This window comes from Lactuca serriola, chromosome 9 (assembly GCF_051521515.1).
Source record: "Lactuca serriola cultivar US96UC23 chromosome 9, Lser_US96UC23_V15, whole genome shotgun sequence".
Taxonomy (NCBI): Eukaryota; Viridiplantae; Streptophyta; class Magnoliopsida; order Asterales; family Asteraceae; genus Lactuca; species Lactuca serriola.
The window spans coordinates 31,328,279-31,341,209 of NC_136416.1; the positions used below are offsets into that span (position 1 = coordinate 31,328,279).

General features: G+C 36.1%; 1 pseudogene; it reads left to right on the forward strand.

Moving 5' to 3' along the window:
- The first annotated feature begins 549 nt into the window (after positions 1-549).
- Positions 550-2,230, forward strand: LOC145072771 (UDP-glycosyltransferase 92A1 pseudogene; annotated as a pseudogene).
- The last annotated feature ends 10,701 nt before the right edge of the window (positions 2,231-12,931 follow it).

Consider the following 12,931-nt stretch of genomic DNA (forward strand, 5'->3'; position numbering starts at 1 on the left):
TTCATAGTTAGAACAAACACTTGTTCATAGTTAGATCAAAAAGTAATCCCAAACATTTCCTATATATTAAATATTACAATATGTGAGTGTGTTTGTTGGAACAAAGACTCTGACCATAGTTAAAATCAATTATTAAGAACCCATCAAACAAGATATGTGATGATATTTTATAAAAGGAACAAAAGTTTCAACTTAAATTTAAGAACACACCAAAGCAAGAAACACACAAGACCACAAATGTTAATTACAAAGCAAAGCAAAACAAGAAACAACCCTTAAACAAAAAGAAAACGACAAAAAAAAATGTCAACAAATGCAAGTTTAAGTACAATATTAAAATGTGTATTCATTCTCACCGAGATCCCTTAGACACCTTATAAATATTTTTATTAAAATTCAACCTATAATAAACTATTTACAATTTACTTTTTCAAAAAACAATACAAATTTAACCGATAAAAAAACCTTAAAAATCAAATAGGATGTTTAAATAGAAAATTAGGGTGATTTTTTAGCCAACCCGATTTTCAAATTGAACGTTGTTTCTTTGGTGTTAGAGATAGACACATAGCCCTGGTGCCATTAATGGCCTAAGGTCATTGGAAACTCCACTACATAAACACATGCGATATTTATTATTCTAAAACGAAAAACTTGGTGCATATTTTCAGCCATGGAAGCTCAACTGCATAAACACATAGTAATGGTGCCATTCATGGCGCAAGGTCATCTGATACCCTTTTTGGAATTAGCCCACCGAATCCTTCACCACAACCCCATCTTCACCATCACCATCGTCAACAGCCCTCTCAACATCAACTACCTCCGCTCAGCCATCGCCAACGGCCCTTCTCCGCCCCACCAAATCCACCTGAAATCTCTCCCTTTCAACAGCTCCGACCACGGCCTCCCTCCCAACTCTGAGAACACCGATGGCCTACCCATCACCCAAATCATCAAACTCTTCCACGCTTCCACAGCCCTTGAAACCCCGCTACGTGGGTTCATCTCCGATATCATTTCCGACGAAGGAAGTCCGCCGGTATGCATAATTTCGGACGTGTTCATGGGTTGGGCTAATGAGGTAGCAAAGTCTTTTGGTACTGTTAATTACTCATTCACCACCGGCGGCGCGTACGGCTCAGCCGCATACAGTTCCATCTGGATGAATCTTCCTCACCGGAACCTCACAGATGGCGGAACCCATAACGAATTTCCGGTGCCCGGGTTCCCGGAATCTTGCCGGTTTTCAATCATGCAGCTACATAGTTATCTTATTGCTGCTGATGGTAAAGATGAGTGGTCTACATTCTTCCAACCTCAAATCTCTCTTTCTCTCAAATCCAAAGGCTGGTTGTGCAATACAGTTGGAGAGATAGAAATCATGGGATGTGAGACCTTGCGAAATTACATAAAACTCCCTGTTTGGTGTATTGGCCCACTCCTCCCACAAAAGATGTTGAAAAACAATCCGGGTTCGGGTATTGTCGGTCGAAGATCCGGAAAACAACCTGTTATCCGACCCGAAGAATGCATTGAATGGTTAGATTCTCACCCTCAAGATTCGGTGCTTTACATTTCATTTGGGTCTCAAAACACAATTAGTGAGATCCAAATGATGGAATTAGCAAAAGGGCTTGAAGAGAGCAAGAAGCCTTTTATTTGGGTGATTAGGCCACCAATCGGGTTTGACCTCAAAGGCGAGTTCAAACCCGAATGGTTGCCTTTGGGTTTTGAGGATAGAATTGGGAAACAAGGATTGATGGTGCATGGTTGGGCACCACAGTTAGAGATACTTTGCCACCCATCAACCGGAGCTTTCTTGAGCCATTGTGGGTGGAATTCGGTGATGGAGAGTCTCAGTCAAGGGGTTCCGATGATTGGGTGGCCGTTGGCTGCAGAACAAGGGTATAATGCCAAGATGTTGGTGGAGGAGATGGGTGTTTGTGTGGTGTTGACTAGAGGGGTGCATGGGAGGATTGTGAAAGAGAAGGTGAAGAATGTTATAGAGATGGTGTTGGATAAAAATGAAGAGGGAAAAGGGAATGATATGAGAAGAAAAGCAAGTGAAGTTGGGAGATTGATAAGAGCAAGTGTTGATGGTTCTTCTTACAAAGCAATGGATGATTTTTTGTCGACGATTCTTAATAGTTAAATTCTTGTTGTATGTAAGTGACGATGCTAAATGAAAGAAATAATAAGGGACTATTTATCTATTTGTTTATAATAATGTTTTGTATCTATTTATTTCTATCATTGCATTATATTTTTATTTTTTTATTAAAAGTTGTATTTTGAAATTATGGTTTTTGACGTTTTGCAATCATGACATTTAGCATATTAAGTATCCATATAATTAAAAAGTATAAATTACCTAACTGGTAACGTATTTTGCTAGGTTTTGGCCAGAATCGACAATGCTTCTCCAATTAAATGGATTAAGTTTGGAATCCTATATATATCAACTTTCATGTTTCTAAGGCTAAGGCTAAAGTATATGGTATGTTGTTGAATATAGATGTTACATAAGCATTTATTATTATTGTTGGTATTTGTTTATGATGATGTTTTAACCTATGATAAAAAAAAATATATTCATTTAATAAAAACCATTAATATTAATTAAAATAAAACATAAATTTCATTATAAAAAATTAAAAGTTACGTTTTAGAAAAACGAAAAGAAATAACAAGAAAATTGCATGTATGTTTGCCGTTCAATTTTTTAATATTTGTCTTATTTGAACTACCGCTTAACTCTATTTGTATAACTTATTTATTATATACTAGTTGTGTGACCCGTATGTTATACGGGTTGGATAAAAAAAATTTAAATATGAAGGTTTAAACAAAAATTTATTTAAATTTGAAATTTGAAATTTAAAATGAAACATATTCAATAGTATATGAGTTGTAATATTGTAATTTAATGATTATTTTTAAATAATGCAATTATTAATTGAGGTGTAAATATGATATGTTAATTAAAAAAAAATAAAAAATGAGAAAATGACACATGGAAAAAACATTTATTCAAAAATACCAAAAAATAATATTCAGCTACTATTTTTTTGAAATTTTTTAAAAACAAGTTAAAAATAACATAGAAATTATATATGAATGTACTAAAAATAAAAAGAAGGAAGTCAAGTGAGGATTGATAAATATTGTTTATAATCTTCTGTTTTTAAATAAATAAATAAATAAAAATAAAAACTTTTAATATATGTTAAAAGAGAAGAAAGAACTCTTAGGTTAAATGGAGTAGTCACCATCAGACCACCGAAAATATGTTGTCACCTCTACACCATATCAGCTTCACCACCAACCCACTACATCTTCGAAATGCTCACCACTAACAATATTCATTTTTTTTTCTTATCTTTTGTAACATTTATATTAAATAAAAAACATAATAAATAGAAAACATATTTTTTTGTAACATTATATTAAATAAAAACAACCCACTAGACATTGAAAAAGGTTACCATTCCACATCATTTATATTTTTATTTTTTTAATTTTAAAACATTAGATTAAATAAAAAAACATTATTATAAGTAATCATTTTACTAACTAAAAAATCAAGTAAACATATTATTAATTTTTAAAATTAAATAAACATAATTATATATAGTTAAGGGTTTAATATAATTCAGATAAAAGTGAAAGGGTGTAATAAAATTAAGTTACAGAATTTTAGGACCAAATTTGTAACTTCAATTAAAACATTTATAATATCCACCCGCTTTACTTACTTCGTCTTCTTCACCTGATTTCACCGGAAAACGGATACTAACCTGTTTTTTTTCTTTTCTACTTCGATGGATTAAAAAAAAATCCAACAAAATTAAGGGGCAAACGATCAAAAAAAAAAAGTAAACCAATAGGAAGCTCTGTCTTCTTCTGTCTTCTCATCCACGCGACAAAATTAAGGGGCAAACGATCGGAAAAAAAAAAAAAAAGCAAACCAATAGAAAGTTTCGTCTTCTTCCGTCTTCCCATCCACGCGACACTAAGAACACCGGCCCTTGGGACGTTGTTCACGCGTCTTTGGTCGTGCCAACTCAGCATCACGCGTCTTTTAGGATGCCCACTCCTTATAGCCTTAATACAGTATATGCTAATTTTCAAGGCACCAACGGAAAACATATGCCGCCCGAACATGCCGCTGGCAACAAATATGGTTATGGGGCAGTGTTTGCCGCCAACAATACACGCCGTATCACAACAAAATCATCATCACACCCCCACACTCTAACTACTATGTACGTAAGACTGGAGGGAGTGGGAGGGAAGTTTCCCTCACTTTTTGTGGGCCATACCCCTTTTTCCCTCACATTTCTTTCCCTCACCTAAAACTCAAGGAATGGGTGGGAAGCTCCCCTTACTATTTTTTTATTTTAATATATATATATATATATATATATATATATATATATATATATATATATATATTTCATACATATATTATACTAATTTCGTAAGGAATTAAAAACCATAAATTTTGATATATTTTTTATATTTTTTAATAGATATATAATTTTATAAATATTAAAAAAGATAAAAGAAAAAAAAATAAACGAACCAATCATGTGAGGAGTGAGAATGCGGGATCCCCACCCCCCACCCTCTTCCCGCGCTAGCCTTTCCGCACCCACGGTGTGGAGTTCCCCCTGTGCGGGAAACGTCCTGCACCTCTCCTCGCTCACCACTCCGTCCGCCCTAATAAGGTAAAGATACATATGCCCAACTTTCAGGTATTCCAAATCCCACCTCTTAGGCATTGAGGCTCTCAAGTCTCGTCCCACAAAATTAAAGTATGTTTGCATAATATACATGTAAGCTCACATGCGGAAAAACAAATTAGAGATGGCAACTCTCAACTTAATCTCTAACCAAATAATATTGACCCAACTCGAAAATAAATAGGTTTGGGTTGAGATTTTTTACCCGTCAACCCGTTTATTTCATGGGTTGAATTGAATTATCTGTTTGGGTTCGGGGATCAACTCGTCCACCCGTTTATATATTACATTAAAAAAAGATATATTTAATTATTAATTATTAATGTAATGATTGAAATCTATTTTTTTTTTCCGTATTTGTATAATCGTATGACTAGTTTTTTGCGGAGCCCTAATAAAAAAACACACATAGTCACGAGTATTTTTAAGCAACTGGACAATATATGAATGTGTTTATTTTTTAATTTTATTTAGATGTTAATGACTTTATGATTTTATATTGAAAACTTTTTTTGTATGTTAATGACTGTAATGACTTTATGATTTTATGTTAGAAAAACCTCAATTTTTATGTTGGAAAAACCTCAATTTTATAAAATGTGTTGCTTATTAATTAAACGGGTTATGCGGGTTGGGTCTGGCCCACTAACCTTTGAACCCACGAACCAATATATTTAAACGAGTTATATGGGTTGGGTTGGGTTGATGTTTCCAACCCGCCAACTCATATATTGGGCTGGGTTGAGTTTATGTTTTTTGACCCGTCAACCCGAACCCAACCCGGTTTTCAGGTCTAGAACAAGCATTATCTTTCATGTCTATAAGAGACTCATCCATCCATGGCTTGTTTGTCGTGATACACAATTATCATCGCCACATTCTGGTGACCTTTTAAGGTGTGGATTAAAAGGGTTTACATGGTTGTCATATTTATTCCAGTTTTAGGAAATGGATTAAGTTATCTACCTAGAATACAATTATAATTTTCTAGTTAAAAAATTAAGGAATTTTTTTTAAATGTCGGTAGAAACATAAGAATTGTAAGAGGAAAATAGGCAATGATTCTGCAAAATACATGAATGCCCTTCTTGTCCTCACTAAAAAGACAAAAAAAGGGTCTGAGTCTTGAGTTTGATAGTATCAACATGCTTGCTAAGGGCTAAAAATGTCGTTTGAGCATTAACCTTATAAGGAGCCACAACATTTGAAATATTTTCTTGTTTCGACACCTTCATGATGAAAGTATTTAGTTAGTGAAGAGCATAGAGAAGGGCCTTTAGGTTTAGATTTTGAATTTGGCTCCAAATTCAATAGTGACATATTCTCATTAGAGGGTTGTTGGTCTAATAGAATCTTGGAAATTGCATTTGAAAATGTGGTTCAATTAATCACTTCTTTAATGTCTTCAATTACCTGAATTAGTTCATATGCAATTGTAGGTGATATATCCACAACTTTTTATTGTATTTCCACATGATTCATGCTCGATAGCACAGACAAGATTTTCCTTCCTTGACATTTGTAACAAAATAAAACTTAAAAAATATATAAATATGAAATTTGTTGATTTATTTAAGGAAAATCACAAATAGAAACACACTTATTGAGTTACTCTCTATACCAATGTAGGAAATTTACTTAAGTTTTTATGTATGACAACAATGCAACTATGTTTTTTGACAGATAAAAGCAATGTACTTTAATGAATAGTAACTGAATTACTATTATGTGTAACAAAATGTAAGTAGGTTTTCATGTGGACTACATATTGCCGTTGTGATAAAAACATGTAAGTAGGTTGCTATTACGAGTAAAAAAAAAATAAAGTACATTGCCTATATTGGTTAAAATATGAAGTATGTTATTTCTTGCAATATGATCTAGATTCATTGATTTCCACAACCGACACCAATTACACTTTAAGAGTTCATCCTTAACTGTTAATCCTTTATGGATTCTAAACTCTTAAAATTTTTCTGTAAATACAAAGAACCACATTAAATCTATTAACAAATACTACTGCAAAATTATATGATAGAGTGTAGACATTGTCAAATGAAAAATAGTACCTACCACGCTTAATCTCCTGCTTATTCTTCATTGGTAAATGACCTCCATCAAAGACTAAAATATGTTTAACACCATAATGTCGCAACAAATTGACTCGATGCATACAATAATAAACATGCCTAAAAGATTAAGAGCACATAAGTCATGCCTAAAAGATTAAGAGCACATAATGTAACATCCCGAGATCAGGTATACTTCGTGACCCTTGGTCTTTTGAGTATTTGGCCATTTTAGTCCCTTTATGAGAAAAGGTGGTGAATAAATACGCGGGGCATCCACGAGTATACGCTCAGCGTGCTCATATATGTGCATTTGACGCGGAAGCCACCTAGTACGCTGGGCGTACTAGGCACAAAGTGAAAACCCTAATTTAGGGTGAGAACCCTATTTAAAGGATATGATGGCCTCATTCATGTCTACCATTCTCAGTCACCAACCCTCCTAAACCCTAGTTTTCGTTCTTAGAGCTTGTGACTGCATTAGAGAGCCTTGGGAGCATTCTTGAGTTTCTTTGGAGTGAAGAAGGAGTCTTGAAAAAGAAGGAGTGGGATTTTAGGCCTTGGATCTGGGCTTATCTTAGTGTGGAGCTTCATTTTGAGGTATAAAGCTCATAACTTTCTCACTCTTTTGGCTTTGGCATCTTAGTAGAGTATTCTAGGGGTTTTGTCCCAAAATTTGGAGACTTTATGTGATATTGTACTCCAGAGACCATGATCCACCCCCTTTGAGTATATTCAGTGGTGTAGAGTCATAAAATTCCTATCTTGGACGTTGGGATCAAGCCATGCATGAGATATGTGATGTGTTTGAGCCATAAGAACTTTCCTATGTGCACATGCAAACCCTAATGCTTGGATCTAGGTTTCTCTAATTGAACATGCTTTGTATCCAAGACTTTCAATCATAGATCTAGAGTAAACAAACAATTCATAACATATGAAATCGGATCTAGAATAATACCTTGAGTTACTTGCTTGAAAACTTCTTTTCCTTGGAGCTTAGAGTCATAATTGTCACTCCTCTAATGGCTTACAAACACCTACTAACAAGAAGATGATTTGAGAGAGGGAGAGAGGTGAGAAATCGGCTCTAGGGTTTCCTCATAGATAGATTGGCTGATTTCTCTAACCCTAAGGGTCTATTTATACTTTGAGCTTCTAGGGTTTCACCTTAAACCCTAATTGGATAACCTAGCCTCAAAGCAATCCAAAGATCCTTCTAGATAAGGCCTTGGACGATTTTTAAGATATCTATATCCTTAAAATCGTCCCTTCCCATATCCATAAGGATTCATAGCCCTAAACACTATTATCACACATTTGACAGTTTATACCCCTTTATTCAATTAATCTCTTTAAGTCACCAAATTAATTCCTAATTAATTTATGACTTATATCGATCAAATAATATTATTATTCTTTTAACATATTATTCATATAATACATTAATAATAATATCTCTTCTCTCTATATAAATCACCTTGTCAAATTGCTATGGTGAAGGCAACCCAAAAGAACCATGCACAACCGGATCAAGTACTTATCAAATATAGTTACAGCCTTAGACACTAATCCAACTGTCTCCACTTGGATAAGTCTAGTAACTATAAACGCAAACCCAAACCGATTAGGAATCGTAGCTCTCAAAGACGCTGTCAACTCTGATCTTATCAGTATCCTGTCCTTTAGATAAGGGATCGTACAGTCCTCTGTTTTGATATCATGCAGATAATCTCATGAAACAATTTTCATACTTATTTTCTAGCAATTATTTTCTCGATCTCAGATTTATTTGACATAGAACTTAATTGAACACATCAATTCAGTCCTGACCGGGCCCGACACATAAGTCAAATAAAATCATCGAGCGGCCGTGATATCGCTTTTACCCTCTTAGGATAAAAGTAACAGATAAAATTCAACTTATATGCATTTACTTATCCACTAATCAACTATACACAACAATGCGATTTATAACATCAATTTACTGATGCGGTTTCGCATTATCAATACATAACTAATTAGTAAATAATAAACCATATATCTAGGTTTTAAGACCATATGATATTATCGTCTTGCGATCACTTGTGGTACATTCCATAAGGTGATTCCAGCAAGTGCGGGTTTATTCCAATGCTCAAAACTTGGTCATAAGCACTCATGAACGTTGTAGCAAACATTTGCTATGTCTAATACCATTTAGACAATCTACACACCAATTCATGACAGTCTTCATTCATACCTACTTCCAACATATGAACGACTGTGGACTGTTTGAATAATTCAATTATTCTTAATAAACTGAATTATTCTGGAAGTCAAAACATGCAAAGTAAAACAATAGTTAACTAATTAACATAAGACAAAACTTTTAAATAATACTCCTTTATTTAATCATCAAATGTCAATTACATTTATTTATTACAAGTTTCCAAACTATCTAATCTAAACTAATATCATCCTTCAGCCTAATACTCCTAGCATGCTGCAAGTGCTTAACCCTGCTCAGTTCCTTCGTAAGCGGATCTGTTGGGTTATCTTCTGATGATATCCTCTTAACCACGAGGTGTCCTTCTTCTACTCGATGTCTAATAAAGTGATACTTTCTGTCGATATGCCAAGATCTACCATGATCCCTCGGTTCCTTAGTTAAGGCAACCACTCCTTCATTATCAAAGAAAATTTCCATAGACTCCTTTATGGCAGGCACAACTCCAATGTCACCAATGAAGTTCTTCAACCATATCGCCTCCTTTGACGTTTCGCTTGCTGCAATGTACTCTGATTCGCACGTTGAATTAGCTACAGTTTCCTGCTTGGAACTTTTCCAAGTTACTGCTCCTCCATTAAGGGTAAAGACCCAGCCCGACTGCGAACGGTAGTTGTCTCTGTCGGTCTGGAAACTGGCGTCACTATACCTTCACACCTTTAAGTCATCACTCCCCCCGAGGACTAGAGACCATTCATTGGTCCTCCGAAGGTACTTAAGGATATTCTTAACCGCAATCCAATGAGCTATGACAGGGTTCCCTTGATATCTATTGACCATGCTCAAAGCAAAGGCCGCATCAGGGCGAGTACAAGTCATAGCATATATGATCGAGCCAACTGCGGAAGCATAAGGTACTCGGCTCATCTCAGCTATCTCAACTTCGGTACTCGGACTTTGAGTCTTACTCAACTTGGCATTACTTTGTATCGGTAATTCTCCCTTCTTCAAGTTTTCCATACTAAAACGTTTTAGTACTTTATCTAAGTAAGTATTTTGAGTAAGTCCTATTAGTCTCTTACTTCTCTCTCTCACTATCCTTATTCCCAAAATATAGGAAGCCTCTCTGAGGTCCTTCATAGCGAAACACTTCCCGAGCCAGGACTTAACTTCCTGCAGAGTCGGGATGTCGTTTCCCATGAGCAGTATGTCATCGACAAACAAAACGAGGAAGCTAACTACACTCCCACTGGCTTTGACATATACACATGATCCATCTTCGCTTCGTGCAAATCCAAACTCTTTGACTTTCTCATCAAAGCAAAGATTCCATCTGCGAGATGCTTGCTTAAGTCCATAAATGGACTTTTCAAGCTTGCACTCTCTATTGGGATGCTTGGCATCGACAAAACACTCTGACTGAGCCATGTAAACATCCTCAGCCAACTTCCCATTAAGGAAAGCGGTCTTGACTAGACCTGGCAAACGTGTCGTGTCGTGTCGGGTTCGTGTCGTGTCTAGACATTAAACGGGTTGTAAGTGCTTGACCCTAACCCGACCCGTTTAATTATCGTGTCGTGTCGTATCAACCCGTTTATTTTCGTGTCGATTTCGTATCGGGTTTCGGGTTAAGGTTTAAATCTTAAACATATGTTGTGGCATGCCGGGTTGAAACATTTTAAAGGTTAAAAATAAGAGTCATGGAGGAAAAAAATGAAAAAGTGAAATGTTGGAGTTGGGAGGTGGGAAGTGGAACGGAAAAAAAAAATTATACTCCCTCCGTCTCATATTTATTGTTCATTTTTTGACTTTTGAAGTTTTTATTTTTCTACTTTGACCTTAAATATTTTTATTTATGTTATAAACTACTTGATAAAACTTATAACAATGAAAAGACATTTAAAACACAATTCATTCATATATTTTGCATTAAGTATTATATATCGAAAACAAAAATATTTAAGGTCAAATTTGAAGAATAAAGACTTCAAAAGTCAAAATTGGATAATAAATATAAGATGGAGGTAGTAGTAAGTTTAGAAAGCAAAATGGAAAGAGTTAGAGTTAGGAAGCAAATGAGATAGGTAGTGAGGAGGAGTAAAATTAAGTCACTTTGAAATTTTGAATTTACTTTTAGTTTTTGAATTTTGGGGGCACTATAAATGTATAATATTGAAAATATTTATAAAAATATGAAATATACATATATATATATATATATATATAAACGGGTCATCTTCGAGTCATCTTCGAGTTGAAAGTCTTGACCCTAACTCTACCCGTTTAATTATCGTGTCGTGTCGTGTCAACCCGTGTACATAAACGGGTCGAAATCTCTGACCTTAACCCGCTAACTTCGTGTCGGGTTGTCGTGTCGTGCCAGATTTTGCCAAGTCTAGTCTTGACATCCATTTTCCATATCTCATAATCATGAAAAGCAGCAATGGCTAGCATCACCCTCATAGATTTTATCTTTGCAACTGGTGAGAAGGTCTCATCATAGTCAACTCCGGGAGTTTGAGTAAATCCCTTCGCCACCAGTCGTGAATTATACGTGTGCACATTCCCATCCACGTCGGTCTTCTTCTCGAAGATCCATTTGCACCCAACCGTCTTACGTCCGGGCACATTGTCAACCAGATTCCAAACTTGGTTGTCATACATGGACTGAATCTCGCTATCCATCGCCTCTTTCCATTTTGCAGACTCTGGGCATGCCATGGCTTCCTTATAGCTATTAGGTTCATCTAGATTTATTAGTGTACCATCACTAATATACGTATCCCCTTCGGTAGTAATATGAAAACCATAAAACTGGGGTTGAACTCTAACTCTTTCAGAACGTCTAAGAGGTAAGGACTCGTCAATTGGTTCAACCAGAGTTTCCTCCTCGGGTTGAGCGCCAGCGGTAGAGGTTCCTTCATCGCTCGATTCTTGAATCTCTTCAAGATCGATTTGCCTCCCACTGTCTCCTTGGCTTATGAGTTCTCGCTCTCGGAAAACCCCTCTCCTCGCAACGAAGACAACATTGTCACTCGGTCTATAGAAGAGATATCCAAAGGATCTCTGTGGGTGGCCGATGAAAATACATCGCTCACTACGAGGTTCGAGCTTGTCGTGAGTCTCTCGTCTTACGAAAACCTCACAACCCCAAACCTTGATATGTGCCAACGAAGGAGCTTTCCCAGTCCACATTTCGTGAGGTGTTTTGGCAACCTTCTTAGTAGGGACTCGGTTAAGGATATGGGCGGCAGTCTCTAAGACATACCTCCAGAATGAGATAGGTAGTGAAGCACGACTCATCATAGAACAAACCATGTCTAACAAGTTTCGATTACGCCTTTCTGCCACACCATTCAGCTGTGGTGTCCTAGGTGGCGTCAATTGTGAAACTATTCAGTATTCTTTTAGATAGTCGTGGAACTCAAGACTTAGGTACTCTCCTCCTCGATCGGATCGAAGCATCTTGATTTTCCTGCCCAATTGATTCTCCACTTCATTTTTGAACTCTTTGAACCTTTCCAACGTTTCTGTCTTGTGCTTGATTAAGTATATATACCCATATCTACTATAATCATCGGTGAAAGTCACGTAGAAGCGGTTCCCATCCTTTGTGGTGGATCTAAAGGGACCACATACATCAGTATGTATGAGATCCAATAAACCCTCACCCCTCTCACAAGTGCCAGTGAAGGGTGACTTGGTCATCTTTCCAAGTAAACAAGATTCACACGTGTCATCTTCCCTAAGGTCGGATGACTCCAACACTCCATCCTTTTGGAGTTGGGCTATACGCTTCTTGTTGACATGTCCAAGACGACAATGCCACAAAGATGCTTTATCCATACCATTGGAAGAATCCATACACAACACATCATTTCCTAGGTTATCTACAACCATAACAG